Source organism: Thalassophryne amazonica, chromosome 16, assembly GCF_902500255.1.
Source record: "Thalassophryne amazonica chromosome 16, fThaAma1.1, whole genome shotgun sequence".
In the NCBI taxonomy this organism is placed as follows: domain Eukaryota; kingdom Metazoa; phylum Chordata; class Actinopteri; order Batrachoidiformes; family Batrachoididae; genus Thalassophryne; species Thalassophryne amazonica.
The window spans coordinates 89,821,090-89,838,558 of record NC_047118.1 but is presented as its reverse complement, the minus strand read 5'-3'; the positions used below and the strand labels follow the sequence as shown (position 1 = coordinate 89,838,558).

General features: G+C 41.6%; 1 protein-coding gene across 1 annotated transcript in view; it reads right to left on the bottom strand.

The window, feature by feature from the left end:
• bcl2l12 (BCL2 like 12) overlaps nucleotides 1–17,469 on the bottom strand; it is a 145,764-nt gene that overhangs the window by 112,145 nt on the left and 16,150 nt on the right. The window lies entirely within an intron of this gene.

Genomic DNA, 17,469 nt, shown 5'->3' with positions numbered 1-17,469 from the left:
GGTCAGGGCAGAGAAAGGAGCAGACCCTAAATAAGCAGGTTTTTGATTGTGGGAGGAAACCGGAGTGCCCAATCAGAGCAGCGCAGAGCTCAGAGTGATGATGAAGGTCCCAATCAGAGCAGCTCAGTGTGATGAAGAAGGTCCCATCAGAGCAGTGTAGAGCTCAGAGTGACGAAGAAGGCCCCAATCAGAGCAGCGCAAGAGCTCAGAGTGACGAAGAAGGTCCCAATCAGAACAGCGCAGAGTGATGAAGAAGGCCCCATCAGAGCAGCGCAGAGTGATGAAGAAGGTCCCAATCAGAGCAGTGTAGAGCTCAGAGTGACGAAGAAGGTCCCAATCAGAACAGCACAGAGTGATGAAGAAGGCACCATCACAACAGCACAGAGTGATGAAGAAGGCCCCATCAGAGCAGCACAGAGTGACGAAGAAGGTCCCAATCAGAGCAGCGCAAGAGCTCAGAGTGACGAAGAAGGTCCCAATCAGAGCAGCACAAGAGCTCAGAGTGACGAAGAAGGTCCCAATCAGAGCAGCGCAGAGTGACGAAGAAGGCCCCAATCAGAGCAGCGCAGAGTGACGAAGAAGGCCCCAATCAGAGCAGCGCAAGAGCTCAGAGTGACGAAGAAGGTCCCAATGGGAGCAGCGCAAGAGCTCAAAGTGACGAAGAAGGTCCCAATCGGAGCAGCGCAACAGTTCAGAGTGACGAAGAAGGTCCCAGTCAGAGCAGCGCAGAGTGACGAAGAAGGCCCCAATCAGAGCAGCGCAAGAGCTCAGAGTGACGAAGAAGGTCCCAATGGGAGCAGTGCAAGAGCTCAGAGTGATGAAGAAGGGCCCAATCAGAGCAGCTCAGAGTGACGAAGAAGGTCCCAATCAGAGCAGCGCAAGAGCTCAGAGTGACGAAGAAGGTCCCAATCGGAGCAGCGCAAGAGCTCAAAGTGACGAAGAAGGTCCCAATCGGAGCAGCGCAAGAGCTCAAAGTGACGAAGAAGGTCCCAATCGGAGCAGCGCAAGAGCTCAAAGTGACGAAGAAGGTCCCAATCGGAGCAGCGCAAGAGCTAAGTGACGAAGAAGGTCCCAATCGGAGCAGCGCAAGAGCTCAAAGTGACGAAGAAGGTCCCAATCGGAGCAGCGCAAGAGCTCAAAGTGATGAAGAAGGTCCCAATCAGAGCAGCTCAGAGTGACGAAGAAGATCCCAATCAGAGCAGCTCAGAGTGATGAAAAAGGCCCCAATCAGAGCAGCTCAGAGTGATGAAAAAGGTCCCAATCAGAGCAGCTCAGAGTGATGAAAAAGGTCCCAATCAGAGCAGAGCAGAGTGATGAAGAAGGTCCCAATCAGAGCAGCTCAGAGTGATGAAGAAGGTCCCAATCAGAGCAGCTCAGAGTGATGAAGAAGGTCCCAATCGGAGCAGCACAGAGTGACGAAGAAGGTCCCAATCGGAGCAGCACAGAACTCAAAGTGACGAAGAAGGCCCCAATCAGAGCAGCTCAGAGTGACGAAGAAGGTCCCAATCAGAGCAGCTCAGAGTAACGAAGAAGGCCCCAATCAGAGCAGCTCAGAGTGATGAAAAAGGTCCCAATCAGAGCAGCTCAGAGTGATGAAGAAGGGCCCAATCAGAGCAGCTCAGCATGATGAAGAAGGTCCCAATCAGAGCAGCACAGAGCTCAGCGTAATGAAGAAGGTCCCAATCAGAGCAGCTCAGAGTGATGAAGAAAGTCCCAATCAGAGCAGCACAGAGCTCAGAGTGATGAAGAAGGTCCCAATCAGAGCAGCTCAGAGTGATGAAGAAGGTCCCAATCAGAGCAGCGCAGAGTGATGAAGAAGGTCCCAATCGGAGCAGCGCAGAGTGACGAAGAAGGTCCCAATCGGAGCAGCGCAGAGTAATGAAGAAGGCCCCAATCAGAGCAGCTCAGAGTAATGAAAAAGGTCCCAATCAGAGCAGCTCAGAGTGATGAAAAAGGTCCCAATCAGAGCAGCTCAGAGTGATGAAGAAGGGCCCAATCAGAGCAGCTCAGAGTGATGAAGAAGGGCCCAATCAGAGCAGCTCAGAGTGATGAAGAAGGGCCCAATCAGAGCAGCTCAGCGTGATGAAGAAGGTCCCAATCAGAGCAGCACAGAGCTCAGAGTGATGAAGAAGGTCCCAATCAGAGCAGCTCAGAATGATGAAGAAGGTCCCAATCAGAGCAGCAAAGAGTGATGAAGAAGGTTCCAATCAGAGCAGCGCAGAGCTCAGAGTGACGAAGAAGGTCCCAATCAGAGCAGCTCAGAGTGACGAAGAAGGCCCCAATCAGAGCAGCTCAGAGTGTTGAAGAAGGTCCCAATCAGAACAGCACAGACCTCGGTGTGGGGTAGATGACACCCAGATCAGGCCAAACTAGTCTATGTGGCTGAACTGCTGCCACAGTTTCAGGCTATAAACAAACCACACTGTCTCTGTGTTGCTGACTTGCAGTGTGTGTTGCTATGTTGATGCTACACTTTAAAGCCCTTTTCACACCAGCGTAAAAGTAGAGTACTGTTTTGTTGTGCACTTGAAGTCATGCTTCTGTAAACTGCTGCCTGGTTTGCACAAACTGAGGCGCAGTTCGCCCTGATCAGCGTGTCGGCCCTCAGCAGCACCAAGACAACGAGGGTGATCACGCTCCTGCAAATCCTCTCCCTCCAAGGCAGCGTTCACAAACCAGATTCTGTTACTACCACGCAACATTCATAGCCATCTCAGTTTCTACAGTGTACAGCGGTGTAGATTTGCATGCAGTAGCTCAGTGTAGCGCAAACTTACATACAGAAGTGTAGAGTTGCTTAAAATGGCATGCTTTAATCGTCCAGTGCTCTAAGCAGACAAAATTAAACATGTTTAATTTCTTTTGCTTACTGTTACGTTGGGGAGCAGAGCTGCGTAGAGCTGCATAACTCAACGTAGTAGATACGCCACAATGCGCAACTCTACGTTTGCACCGGGGTGAAAAGGGCTTTAGACTAAACAAGCCACGCTGTAGCAGATGCCTGGATTTCTGAGTAGCTGCAGCAAGAGGACAGGCCTCAGAGCAGCTCACAACAATACCAAGGTAAATAGGCCACAGTCTCAAAAATGGCCCAAATACTTCAATTACTCGGGTAACTCGGAAGGAGCTCGGAGTCGAGCCACTGCTCCTCCACGTCGAAAGGAGTCAGTTGAGGTGGCTCGGGCATCTTTTCTGGATGCCCCCTGGACACCTCGCTGGAGAGGTGTTCCGGGCACGTCCCATTGGGAGGAGGCCCGGGGAAGACCCAGGACACGCTGAAGGGACTACATCTCTTGGCTGGCTTGGGAACGCCTTGGGGTTCCCCCGGAGGAGCTGGCGGAGGTGTGTGTGTGGATCGGGAGGTCTGGACGGCTTTGCTTGAGCTGCTGCCCCCGCGACCCGATTCTGGATAAAGCGGAAGAAAATGGATGGATACTTCAATTAAGTTAAATAACAGCAAAGTAAAAAACCTTTCTCAAAAATAAAAAGGTAATAAAATCATTTAAAAATAAACACACACACGCACACACAAGCTGCCATCTCAGAAAAGAGGTTCTTCACACAGCAGTAGCCCAGTTTCCACCGCCACCCTGTTGGGCAACGTCACCCGTGGTGGTTATTGTTAAACCGGGCCTCGACCAATCAGGTACGGAAATTCGATTTGTACCTGGATGGCTGGGTTGGCTTGCTTTACACCGGATGCCCTTCCTGATGCATCACTACTCAGCCCCGCCCCCTTCCCCAATAGTAATGTCTGCATTCATCCATATGAGGGGAAATGTTCACACTGTCCAAGCTAAAACCACCTCTTGGTAAAATTTGTATAATTTTACAAGCAATTTGGTAACAATAATATTTTGTCAAAAACATTATTTGCTACAAAGCTTAGAGTTTTACACATTCTTTGAGCCATTTTACTTTAAAGTGAAACTTAAAATGTATAACATAATAATTCAAAGACACCTTCTCCTGAGATTTTTTTTTTTACTTAAGCAAATTTTAAAAGCAATAATGTCAGTCAGCAGGTTGTGAATTCCTCTGAATGTTTAGACTTGGATAAACAGTGATAAAGCAGGACAAACCAGTCCTGAGATAGTTTCAGCCTTGGTGAAGAGACGTCTTCCAAAAATAGATAAGTCACTGGTGCAGATGACAGGATCCCTTGAATGGAATATTGATTTCATGATAAGTCACCCCCCCCCCCCCCATTTCATTTATTCATTTTCTAGACCTGCTTTTACCTACTAAGGCTCGCGGGGGGTGGAGCCTATCCCAGTGGTCACTGGGTGAGAGGCGGTGTACGCCCTGAAGAGGACACCAGTCTATCACAGGGGTTAGACCAGGCTCAATGTCATGGGCATCTCAACAAAATAAAGCTGCATCATCTGCAAGACTACACAAATGTCCATTTGAAATAGAGACACAATTACAAGTAAAAAGGGACACAGCGGGCCGCCTACAACAGGTACTGACACAAACCATTTTGTGTCCATTTTGGGCCGGACTGTATTGTTACATATTCTACCCACGGCAGCAAGTTGTCAACCCCTGAAATAAACAACATAGCTGATGATGCATCTTCACATGTGCTACATGCGGGTGAGCTGACGCAGAGCGATGGCAGTTGGCAGGGATCAAACCATATGAGGATGAAAAGTTTATCCAAACATAAACTATAGGATGATCCAATGGGATGCTGTTGTATCATAAACACATCAACGTGATGAAGAAAGGTTTGCAGAATGGGGGGTATTATCCTCTCCACGGACCTTCTTCTGCGCCGTGGTCGTGCTGTGACACACTCACCTGCACATTTTGGAATGTCAGTCCATTAAAGGAAAACTATTCGAATCACATGTGACTATGTTGTGTTGTTTATTGATGAGCCATGAAGTCTGAGTGGGTTTAACTTACAATCTCTCCAAGGTTTCTTCTGAATGTTTTGAAAAATACAAGTGCAAACCACTGATAATCCACACTGGAGGGTTGTGATTGGTTAAGGGTGGGCATTACGACCTAAAACTGAAATCACAGTATTTTTTCACTTTTTGGACTGACAGTATTATATCACTGTATTAACAGATTTGCATTATATGAGCCCTCTAATTAATTAAAGGAGTCATATAGTGCAAATGCTAAAACCCCAGTGGTAAATTTATTTATTTGGTCCGCCAAGGACATAATATAATTATCAGCATTTATTTATTTGTCTGTCTGCTTGTTAGCAGGATTACGTCAAAAGTACTGCATGGATTTTGATGACGTTTTCACCACAGATAGATATTAGGGCATGGAAGACTCCACCAAACTGTGGAGGTGATCTGGATCCAGATTCTAGATCACGTTTTCCCTTCATACAGGCTTTGAAAGATTATGTCAAAACTACTTCTCCAATTCTCACCAAATTTTCACCACACATAGATATTAGAACATGGAAGACTCCACTGAATTTGGGAGATGATGTGGATCCAGTGTCGCAGACTGAACGCTCTCCCCTTAAAATCAGTCCGCCCTGCCTTCACTGCGCATGTGTCATTTCAGAGCGTCAGCAGCAATTCACTAATTCACCTCGTTTCTGCTTAAAACTGCACTCCAGTCATCATCTATCTCAGTGACATTATATCTTAACCAAACATGCTTCAGTAACCTTTCTGTATTGTGGATTTTGTGGACACTTATATTAATATTGAAAAGCTCATTTGATGTACATTTTGCATTATATCTCCAACAAAAGTGCCCCAATCACTCTCATTTGTGACAATAAGGTGTAAAGTGGCACTCTCAATGAACAGACTAAGTTTGATCCACATCTGATCCGTATTTCTGATTTATCAGATATTTGATTTAACGCTGAAAAGCCCTGTTGAGCTATATTTTGTATTATATTTTAGTTTATGAAAAGCCACTTCTAACAGGTCTTTGACCTTGAAAATTTTCTCCAAGGTACAAATTTGTGTAATTAGAAACTAGTGTTGGAGGAGGTTTGCGCTCTACAAGTGTGATGCGCTAGTTTCTGTATAAATCTAATGTTTCTCATATTTTTGTAAATGTTAGCAAGAAATAAAGACTTCTACATCTAAAAGCACCATTTTGGAACCAAATAACACGTCTGAAGTGATTTATAAAACATCTTACAGAGGTTAGCGTGCACGCCCCAGGAAAGCACATCATGCAAGTGGTTGTACCGAACTCCCCCACCCCCCAACACATGTGGCAGGCATGTGTGTTGTGCTCCCCCTCAACACATGTGGCGTGTTTTGTGTGTGTGTGTGGGGGGGGGGGGGGGGGGGGGGTGAGCACACTTGCATGACATGCTGATATTTATGTACAGACAAGATCACATGGGGACCAGCCAGCCACGTCTAAGAGGTGCCTTGCTGTGCCGTGTGCACTCAGACGTGGCTGTCCAGTCACTCGCTGGCAGCTGGAAATGACAGTTCAGCACACACAACGTGTTACATTAAAAACACAACGGAGCCAGGACAAGTATATAGATAAATACAACAATAACTACATACACAATTACATAACAATTAACTAAATTAAATAATCATGGAACACAGAAACAGAGTGACACTTTGTTCTGTGGCCACAGACAGCAGCAGCTGTTCAGATCGCACACTGGCAGGATGCCCCATGTGAAAAGGACCATCTGATCAAATGTACACTCAGCTGGCGTGTTTTTTTTTTTTTTTTTTTAATAGTGTGTGGTTTTTATTGTTTTCTCCACAGCAGAGGCGTGCCCAAAACCATTGGCGCTGCATCGTGCATCCCTGTCTGACCGTGTGTCCCTCCTGAAAGCAGGTAGAATGTTTCACGGTTCCTCATTTCATTTTTTTGTTCGTGCATTTTCTTCCAGTTTCTGCTTCTTTCACCCAACGTCGTGTTATGTGTGAAAGTGTCTTTTTGACTGAACTTCATGGACATGTTTAGGTTAAGTTCTGATATGACACGTTTATTCGTGTCTGGTAATCTTCTCTTGTATATATACTTATTCCTAGCTATTCTTTCTATTTTCCTAGATATTAATAGTTTTCTGATATTACAATAACTACGTATAAGAATACTCATATAATATTTTTACCCTGTCCCTCATACATAAGTTACTATATATGATAGCTACTTTTAATATAGGGCGGTCACTAGCCCTAAACACCAAGGTGATGGACTCTTACCCTAGTCCCTTAAACCAGGGTTTAAATATCATGATGGCTACGCATAAGAGGGGGCGGTCACTAGCCCAGCAAACCAAGGTGATGGACTCATCAGGTAAGCGCAATAGACAACATGCAACTACAAAGATAGATTTAGAACTTAGATTAAAACAACTAATTAACAATTACAATAGACTTGGGTTAGTACATGAACTTATTACATTAATTTTTTCAGTTCTACAATAAAAACTCTGCATCCTAACAGCTTTAGCTAATATTATACTTTCAGAACAAAGATTACCTAACTATATTCCACTTGTCATAAAAGATTTAGCTAACTTTAGGTTAGGTTTACAAAAAAAAAAAGGAAAAAACGACAATAACCAATAACCTATTTCTTGAAAATTCCTTTTCACAACAAAGGCACTGAAATGATCAAACTATCACAGATTCTACATAGCAAACCAATCCAAAAAAACTATACCAAATTTCATCAGTGATAAACACCCCCCCCCCCCCCGTTATTAGCTATTCATATACTAAATCTATAGCTGGTAAAGTTTTTAATTTCAAACAAAGCATAAAAAATTTAGACTTTGAATTAGGTACTACACTCAACAAAAATATAAAACGCAACACTTTTGGTTTTGCTCCCATTTTGTATGAGATGAACTCAAAGATCTAAAACTTTTTCCACATACACAATATCACCATTTCCCTCAAATATATCTGTGATAGTGAGCACTTCTCCTTTGCTGAGATAATCCATCCCACCTCAGGTGTGCCATATCAAGATGCTGATTAGACACCATGATTAGTGCACAGGTGTGCCTTAGACTGCCCACAATAAAAGGCCACTCTGAAAGGTTTGCCTAGAATACCTAAATAACTTTCAAAGACGTTTTGTTTTAGTACCAACAGATAAAGCCAGCAACAATATCCTCATAGTTTGCAAAAAAATATTACTTAGATGTAGTTTTAAAGGAACTCAACACTAGTGATGGGACTAACCCACAAACATACATCTTATAATAGTCACACAAGATGTTACAAAACACCAAGAATTTATGAGTAAATATAACAAAATTACTAAAGATATGAAACAATTACCAGCCTTCTACTGTCTTCCCAAAATGCATAAAAATCCAATAGGTAGTAGATTTATAGCGGCCTCTAACGCATGTACTACTAAACCATTATCACAACTACTAACCTCTAGCCTTAAATTAGTTACAAAAGATTTCAAACAATACTGCGAAGGCATAGCTCGTAACACTGGAGTTAATTGCTTTTGGATTATCAATAATGCTACAGAGGTTTTAAATAAACTAAAAAAGTTAAACAAAACTAAAGTAGCTACACATTTTGATAGTTTTGATTTTTCCACCCTGTATACTAACATCCGACATGACCAACTTATATACAGTATCAGTGAACTAGTCAGGGAAGGTTCTAAATATATCATTATTAGAAATGATAGCACAACATATTGGTCTAACACTACATCAACACGTTATCATAATATAACTGAGGAAAATACGATTGAGCATATAGAATTCCTTGTAGACAATATCTATATAGAGGTTGGCAACAGAATTTTCAAACAAACAATAGGGATACCTATGGGAACAGATTGTGCTCCACTTTTAGCTAGCCTTTTCCTTTTTTATTATGAATACAAATTTATGAAAGATAAACTTAAAACTATTAGCAAGTCAGCAAAAACCTTTAATAATACCTTCTGTTACATTGATGACCTACTTACTTTAAATAACCCTAATTTTAAGAATGAAATTAAAAATATTTATCCATCAGAATTAGAACTAAAAAAGACTACAAAAAACAATAAAAAAAACTCTCATACTTAGATACTGAGTTGAGCATTATAGATAGACAGTTCAGAACAGCTGTTTTCGACAAATGGGATGATTTTAACTTTCATATTGTAAAATTTCCTTGTATGAGTAGTAACATACAGAGTAAACCTACATACGGTGTTTACACCTCTCAATTAGTCAGAATTGGTCGAATCTGTAATAATTACCAAAGTTTTTCCACTAGACACCATAAACTTACTAGTAGATTAGTTAAACAAGGGTTTCTGTATAACAAATTGGTTTTTCAGTTCAAAAGACTTTCTAACAGACATCAAGAAATAATATCTAATTTGGGGTTCCGATCAAAAAACATGTAGAAGATGGAATTTCTTCTACCTAGATTAGCTAACCATAACCTAACAAATAGGGTAAACCTTAGATAAAACCTATAACATATTATATCTGAACCTTTGTTTATACAGTTATACTGCTACAATTATAGCTTAGCCTATTAGCTATTAATTATCTAATAGGCTGCCTCACCCTCATTCACTGTATGTATATATATATATATATATATATATATATATATATATATATATATATATTACACACATATACATATATACAGATTTCACACATGAACATTCACAGCTCAGACAGGAAATCTTGCAAAATCTCTCGAGATTAAATGTGACTTCAGAGTAAAACGGAGGTACTTTGTGGACCATTTAAAACAGAGGGGAAAAAAACGATACAAAAAGAAAAAGAAAAGGTGTTCTTTAAAGGAGTGGAGACAGTGCCACCACTGGACTTTCTGGTAAGTCAGAACAGCTGTTTTGATTTTATTTTCTGCTCCGTGTGTCTGTCACCTCGCTTTCTGATTGGCTGCACCTCACATTCAGCAGGCTGCTCATTTGTGGTCAGAGGACACAACACACACTGTGATATCTGGCCACATGTTGAATATCCCCAATTTGCGATCGGAGCGCTCCTGACGCCCTTCCGAGCAGATCAGAGCGCTCTGAACACACCACACACGGGAGGAATATCTTATAAGATTATCTTTAGCGTCATCACGATTGTCGGGGCGTCCTTAAGATTGTCGGAAGGGGAAGATCGGGTCCGATATCAGCCTAATTATCCTGCCGTGTGAACCTGGCATTACAGTGTGGCTGAACACCACACACTGTACGACCAAACCTGTCAGATCCATGATTTTTTATCTTCATGTGTGTGGTCTCTCAGGTTTTGGAAACCTGAAGATAATTTTAAAATCCTGTCGTGTGAACCAGGCTTACGTGGCTCTACTCTACTCTTTTCTATTCTCCTATTTCACTCTTCCTTTTTACATATACCTTTGTATGCTGGCATAGTTCCACCTTAAAATTGGAATATAATATATAAGATATACCTACTGAATTTTCATGTTTAATGATTCATTCATTTATGTTAAAATGTAAAAGGAAACAGCTTTTTCAAATAATAAAACTGTTGCTCTTTAAAGAGCCTTTGTTTTGTTTAGAAGCATAGCAACGGGTGGGAGTTTTCAGAGACAACAGGTGAGCTGGACCCTCAACAGATTTAACCAGATGAAGGTCTCCTCTGCAGCTTCAACCTGTTCGTGGAGTTTTCTGAGACACTTTCCTCACATTCTGAAGAGCACGTTCTCTTCTTCCTTCTGGACTTCAGGTTTTGGTGTTCAGCTCCATCACTGGAAGTTTTTTAAGTCCATCTGTATTTAACAAAGTTGCCCGCCAGTGATGAAAGTGGGCCACAGAGAGGAAAAAAAAAAAAAAAAATTTTGGCACGGGCCAAAGGCCCGAAGCCCCCGTCGGAAGGGGTCTGGGGGTTCTGATGAGGTAGGCTTCATAGATAATTGGCAAAGCTTCTGGGGAAAACCTGGTCTTGTTAGGAGAGACGGCATCCATCCCACTTTGGATGGAGCAGCTCTCATTTCTAGAAATCTGGACAATTTTCTTAAACCCTCCAAACCGTGACTATCCAGGGTTGGGACCAGGAAGCAGAGTTGTAGTCTTACACACCTCTCTGCAGCCTCTAACCCCCTGCCATCCCCTCATTACCCCATCCCCGTAGAGACGGTGCCTGCTCCCAGACCACCAACAACCAGCAAAAATCTATTTAAGCATAAAAATTCAAAAAGAAAAAATAATATAGCACCTTCAACTGCACCACAGACTAAAACAGTTAAATGTGGTCTATTAAACATTAGGTCTCTCTCTTCTAAGTCCCTGTTAGTAAATGATATAATAATTGATCAACATATTGATTTATTCTGCCTTAAAGAAACCTGGTTACAGCAGGATGAATATGTTAGTTTAAATGAGTCAACACCCCCGAGTCACACTAACTGCCAGAATGCTCGTAGCACGGGCCGAGGCGGAGGATTAGCAGCAATCTTCCATTCCAGCTTATTAATTAATCAAAAACCCAGACAGAGCTTTAATTCATTTGAAAGCTTTACTCTTAGTCTTGTCCATCCAAATTGGAAGTCCCAAAAACCAGTTTTATTTGTTGTTATCTATCATCCACCTGGTCGTTACTGTGAGTTTCTCTGTGAATTTTCAGACCTTTTGTCTGACTTAGTGCTTAGCTCAGATAAGATAATTATAGTGGGCGATTTTAACATCCACACAGATGCTGAGAATGACAGCCTCAACACTGGATTTAATCTATTATTAGACTCGATTGGCTTTGCTCAAAATGTACATGAGTCCACCCACCACTTTAATCATATCTTAGATCTTGTTCTGACTTATGGTATGGAAATTGAAGACTTAACAGTATTCCCTGAAAACTCCCTTCTGTCTGATCATTTCTTAATAACATTTACATTTACTCTGATGGACTACCCAGCAGTGGGGAATAAGTTTCATTACACTAGAAGTCTTTCAGAAAGCGCTGTAACTAGGTTTAAGGATATGATTCCTTCTTTATGTTCTCTAATGCCATATACCAACACAGTGCAGAGTAGCTACCTAAACTCTGTAAGTGAGATAGAGTATCTCATCAACATCCTCATTGAAGACAACTTTGGATGCTGTAGCTCCTCTGAAAAAGAGAGCTTTAAATCAGAAGTGCCTGACTCTGTGGTATAACTCACAAACTCGCAGCTTAAAGCAGATAACCCATAAGTTGGAGAGGAAATGGCGTCTCACTAATTTAGAAGATCTTCACTTAGCCTGGAAAAAGAGTCTGTTGCTCTATAAAAAAAGCCCTCCGTAAAGCTAGGACAGCTTACTACTCATCACTAATTGAAGAAAATAAGAACAACCCCAGGTTTCTTTTCAGCACTGTAGCCAGGCTGACAAAGAGTCAGAGCTCTATTGAGCCGAGTATTCCTTTAACTTTAACTAGTAATGACTTCATGACTTTCTTTGCTAATAAAATTTTAACTATTAGAGAAAAAATTACTCATAACCATCCCAAAGACGTATCGTTATCTTTGGCTGCTTTCAGTGATGCCGGTATTTGGTTAGACTCTTTCTCTCAGATTGTTCTGTCTGAGTTATTTTCATTAGTTACTTCATCCAAACCATCAACATGTTTATTAGACCCCATTCCTACCAGGCTGCTCAAGGAAGCCCTACCATTATTTAATGCTTCGATCTTAAATATGATCAATCTATCTTTGTTAGTTGGCTATGTACCACAGGCTTTTAAGGTGGCAGTAATTAAACCATTACTTAAAAAGCCATCACTTGACCCAGCTATCTTAGCTAATTATAGGCCAATCTCCAACCTTCCTTTTCTCTCAAAAATTCTTGAAAGGGTAGTTGTAAAACAGCTAACTGATCATCTGCAGAGGAATGGTCTATTTGAAGAGTTTCAGTCAGGTTTTAGAATTCATCATAGTACAGAAACAGCATTAGTGAAGGTTACAAATGATCTTATTATGGCCTCGGACAGTGGACTCATCTCTGTACTTGTTCTGTTAGACCTCAGTGCTGCTTTTGATACTGTTGACCATAAAATTTTATTACAGAGATTAGAGCATGCCATAGGTATTAAAGGCACTGCGCTGCGGTGGTTTGAATCATATTTATCTAATAGATTACAATTTGTTTGTTGTGGGCTGGGGTGTTTGGCTGGTTTGGTTTTTGTTTTCTGTTTCTCCCACCAGGTGGTATGCATTCAGGACCTCACCCTGAACACCTGAGGCTTGTTATCACGTGCAGGTCATCAGGACTCACAGCTGTGGTGTATTTTGTCTTAATCAGAGATTGCTGCATTTAAACCTTGAATGCACAGTGTGTGATTACCAGAGACTCTGCCTTGTGAGCAGACGTGTGAGATCGACGTCAGGAGAACAATCTCACCATCACGGACGCAGAGACCGCTCCAGGTTTGACGCCACAGTCTGTGAAGGAGGATTGGGTGAGGTCTCACGCTCTTCAGCACACTTCCTGAGGTAATTTGGTTTTGGTGATTTTTATGAAGTAATGACAGTGGATTTGGTGTCCCTCACACCTTGTGTTAGTGAGCTGTCACGTTATGCTAATTGTCTAATCAGCTTCTGCTGCAGTGGAGATTTGAACTGAGTTGTTCCGTGCCTGCAGGGTAAGAAGCTGATGTATAGATTTAAGCCAGGAAGTGTTTGCTGATTGCGTGCACCTTTGAGTTGTGTCTCTCTGTGTGGAGTTGGACTCACCTCATGTTTTCTTTCTTCACAGACTCGGTTTGTCGCAGCCACCTGGGGGGTGTCGGCGGGGTCCCTGGGTCCGAACTGCTGTGGCTCCGGACCGTTTGCGCTGCTGAGAGCGCGCCGTGTTTTCACCTCACTAGACCACGGACTGTTTAGTTGTTTAGCATCACTCACTGTTATGTTTATTAAATTCTGTTATCCTTTGAACCGTGCTCTGCTTATTTTATGCTGGGTCCTTCAAACGCTGGGTCGGTTCTCCGCCCGCGCCCGAAACATAACATTGTTCATGTAAATGGGGAATCTTCTTCACAGACTAAGGTTAATTATGGAGTTCCACAAGGTTCTGTGCTAGGACCAATTTTATTCACTTTATACATGCTTCCCTTAGGCAGTACTATTAGACGGCATTGCTTAAATTTTCATTATTACGCAGATGATACCCAGCTTTATCTATCCATGAAGCCAGAGGACACACACCAATTAGCTAAACTGCAGGATTGTCTTACAGACATAAAGACATGGATGACCTCTAATTTCCTGCTTTTAAACTCAGATAAAACTGAAGTTATTGTACTTGGCCCCACAAATCTTAGAAACATGGTGTCTAACCAGATCCTTACTCTGGATGGCATTACCCTGACCTCTAGTAATACTGTGAGAAATCTTGGAGTCATTTTTGATCAGGATATGTCATTCAAAGCGCATATTAAACAAATATGTAGGACTGCTTTTTTGCATTTACGTAATATCTCTAAAATTAGAAAGGTCTTGTCTCAGAGTGATGCTGAAAAACTAATTCATGCATTTATTTCCTCTAGGCTGGACTATTGTAATTCATTATTATCAGGTTGTCCTAAAAGTTCCCTAAAAAGCCTTCAGTTAATTCAAAATGCTGCAGCTAGAGTACTAACGGGGACTAGAAGGAGAGAGCATATCTCTCCCATATTGGCCTCTCTTCATTGGCTTCCTGTTAATTCTAGAATAGAATTTAAAATTCTTCTTCTTACTTATAAGGTTTTGAATAATCAGGTCCCATCTTATCTTAGGGACCTCATAGTACCATATCACCCCAATAGAGCGCTTCGCTCTCAGACTGCAGGCTTACTTGTCGTTCCTAGGGTTTGTAAGAGTAGAATGGGAGGCAGAGCCTTCAGCTTTCAGGCTCCTCTCCTGTGGAACCAGCTCCCAATTCAGATCAGGGAGACAGACACCCTCTCTACTTTTAAGATTAGGCTTAAAACTTTCCTTTTTGCTAAAGCTTATAGTTAGGGCTGGATCAGGTGGCCTTGAACCATCCCTTAGTTATGCTGCTATAGACTTAGACTGCTGGGGGGTTCCCATGATGCACGGAGTGTTTCTTTCTCTTTTTGCTCTGTATGCACCACTCTGCATTTAATCATTAGTGATTGATCTCTGCTTCCCTCCACAGCATGTCTTTTTCCTGGTTCTCTCCCTCAGCCCCAACCAGTCCCAGCAGAAGACTGCCCCTCCCTGAGCCTGGTTCTGCTGGAGGTTTCTTCCTGTTAAAAGGGAGTTTTTCCTTCCCACTGTCGCCAAGTGCTTGCTCACAGGGGGTCGTTTTGACCGTTGGGGTTTTTACGTAATTATTGTATGGCTTTGCCTTACAATATAAAGCGCCTTGGGACAACTGTTTGTTGTGATTTGGCGCTATATAAATAAAATTGATTGATTGATTGGTTCTCCCCCAGAAAAAAACTCAAATTCTGGTGCATTTTCAGGTCTATTTACCCCCCCCAAAAAAATCACTCACTTCACAGTTTTTCTAGTTTTGGCAGGAGCTTTGGAGCTATTGATTATCTTTTTCGAATTCTTGGTCCCCTAAAAATCCTTATAAATATGTTTTTAATTCAAGACTAATTTCTGATTACTGTACATTTTTAAGTTTAAAAAAAAACTTTTCTTACATTAGAAAACTTGTAATTAAAATAGTTTTAATAACAATAAAAAAAACATTATTTAGAAATCTTTGAATTTATCTGTTGTTGTTGAGATCATTTATTGATTAACATAATGAAACATGGGCATTTAGCACTAACGTCACGGTTTGTTTTCAATTACTCACCTCAGATAAATTTTTGTCAGTTGCTCAAACTCATTAATCTTGTGGTTTTGACTTGCAGACAGAGTTAAACTCTCGTCGGAATGCTAATGGTGTTAGCATTTTTAGCAGCTGGAAGCTTCACCTGTTAGCTCCACTTAATGTAACATTACTGGAAGAAATGCACAGCTCATAACTTTGAATGTCCACAACAAATTAAACCATTAGGAGAATCATTGCACAGTTCCCAAAATATAACTTAATAAACTCCCAAACAAATAACCTTTCTTCTTCTTTGGAGATTAATGGCGGCCTGCCAACCAACACGGCACATTACTGCCACCAACTGTTTGGGTGTGGAACTGAATGAACAGATTCTGATGTATGTTACCAAAAATAACCCGGAAACTTTCAACATGCGAATAAAAACACAGTTGTCCTGTAATTTCCGGACGACTTTCATCACTGTCTGCACAGCAAATGTTGAGATGTTCCTGTTGTGGAGGAACATGCTATGCTATTTTCTTTGTATGTTTACTATATAGGCCCTAAAAAATAAATACATTTATGACTTATTTTTATTTATATATATTTATAGACTTATTTATTAAAAATAATTAAAAAAAATAAATTATTTAAACTTGAGACTGTTCTTGTAGTGACAGCAGTAACCATTAAACAACTGTAGCTTTATTTGGTAAAATAAAAATAGATTGAACAATTTACAAACATAAAACTTTCACTCAGCTTGACTGATTGATTGATTCAATCCTGCAGCTAAAGGCTAACATTAACTGATAAACTTCAGCGGTGCAGTAACGTCATGTTTAAATTTTTTGGATTATTCACTCACTTCAGACAAATTTGAAGATGCTCCGTTGCTCAAACTGGGTGTGTGTATATGCCCAAAAGTGAAGAAATTCAGACTGAGTGTGTTTGCTCCATCACAGCGGTGGTGTCTCTCTCTCTGACCAGCTGGTGTGGCTCTGTATCCGGACGAGCCCCTTCAGCTCCGTCCAGTGTCACGGCCTCAGCCTAGCCTGAGCGATCCTCTACACTATATCCCCCCTTCTGATCAGTACCTCTGCCTTCACTGTGCATGCGGCATTTTGGAGCATCAGCAGCAATTCACCGATTATCACCTTGTTTCTGCTTCAAACTGCCTCCAGTCGTCATCTATCTCAGCAACAGATCTCTGAAGCTGTGGGTACAATAATCATTTCCACAAAAATTCAGCATTATTTCATAATAAAAGACAAGGGAAGAGATGACAGCGCCGCAGCAGCACGTCTGAGTCTGATTCTCTGAGTCTGACTCTCAACACTCAAACCAATCAAGGGGAATGTGATTATTAACCATCAGATGACAAAGTAAAACCTCTTAAATCATTCCAAAGTCAGTTGTAAGCAGAAACGAGGGAATAATCTGTTAAACACTACCTACGCTCTGAAACGACACATGTGCAGTGAAGGCAGGGGGACCAATTGCGGGGCGTTCAGACTGCGACACTTGCCTCACTGATGAACAGTCACTGAAAAAAAAGCTCCTCTTGGCAAGGTGAAGTCCATCACATTAATCTTGTGGTTATGACTGAGTGTTTTGCTTTGTAATTGTTGCTTTTTTCGGGAACACACAACGCTTCACCAACACAGGTTGCAAAAAAAAAACAAAAAAAACTAACAAACACAGTGACTGTGAGACTTGATAAACTTCCAGCGGAAACGTGTCTGCTGAATCACAGAGAAAGAGGGATAAAATAGATCAGCGACAAGT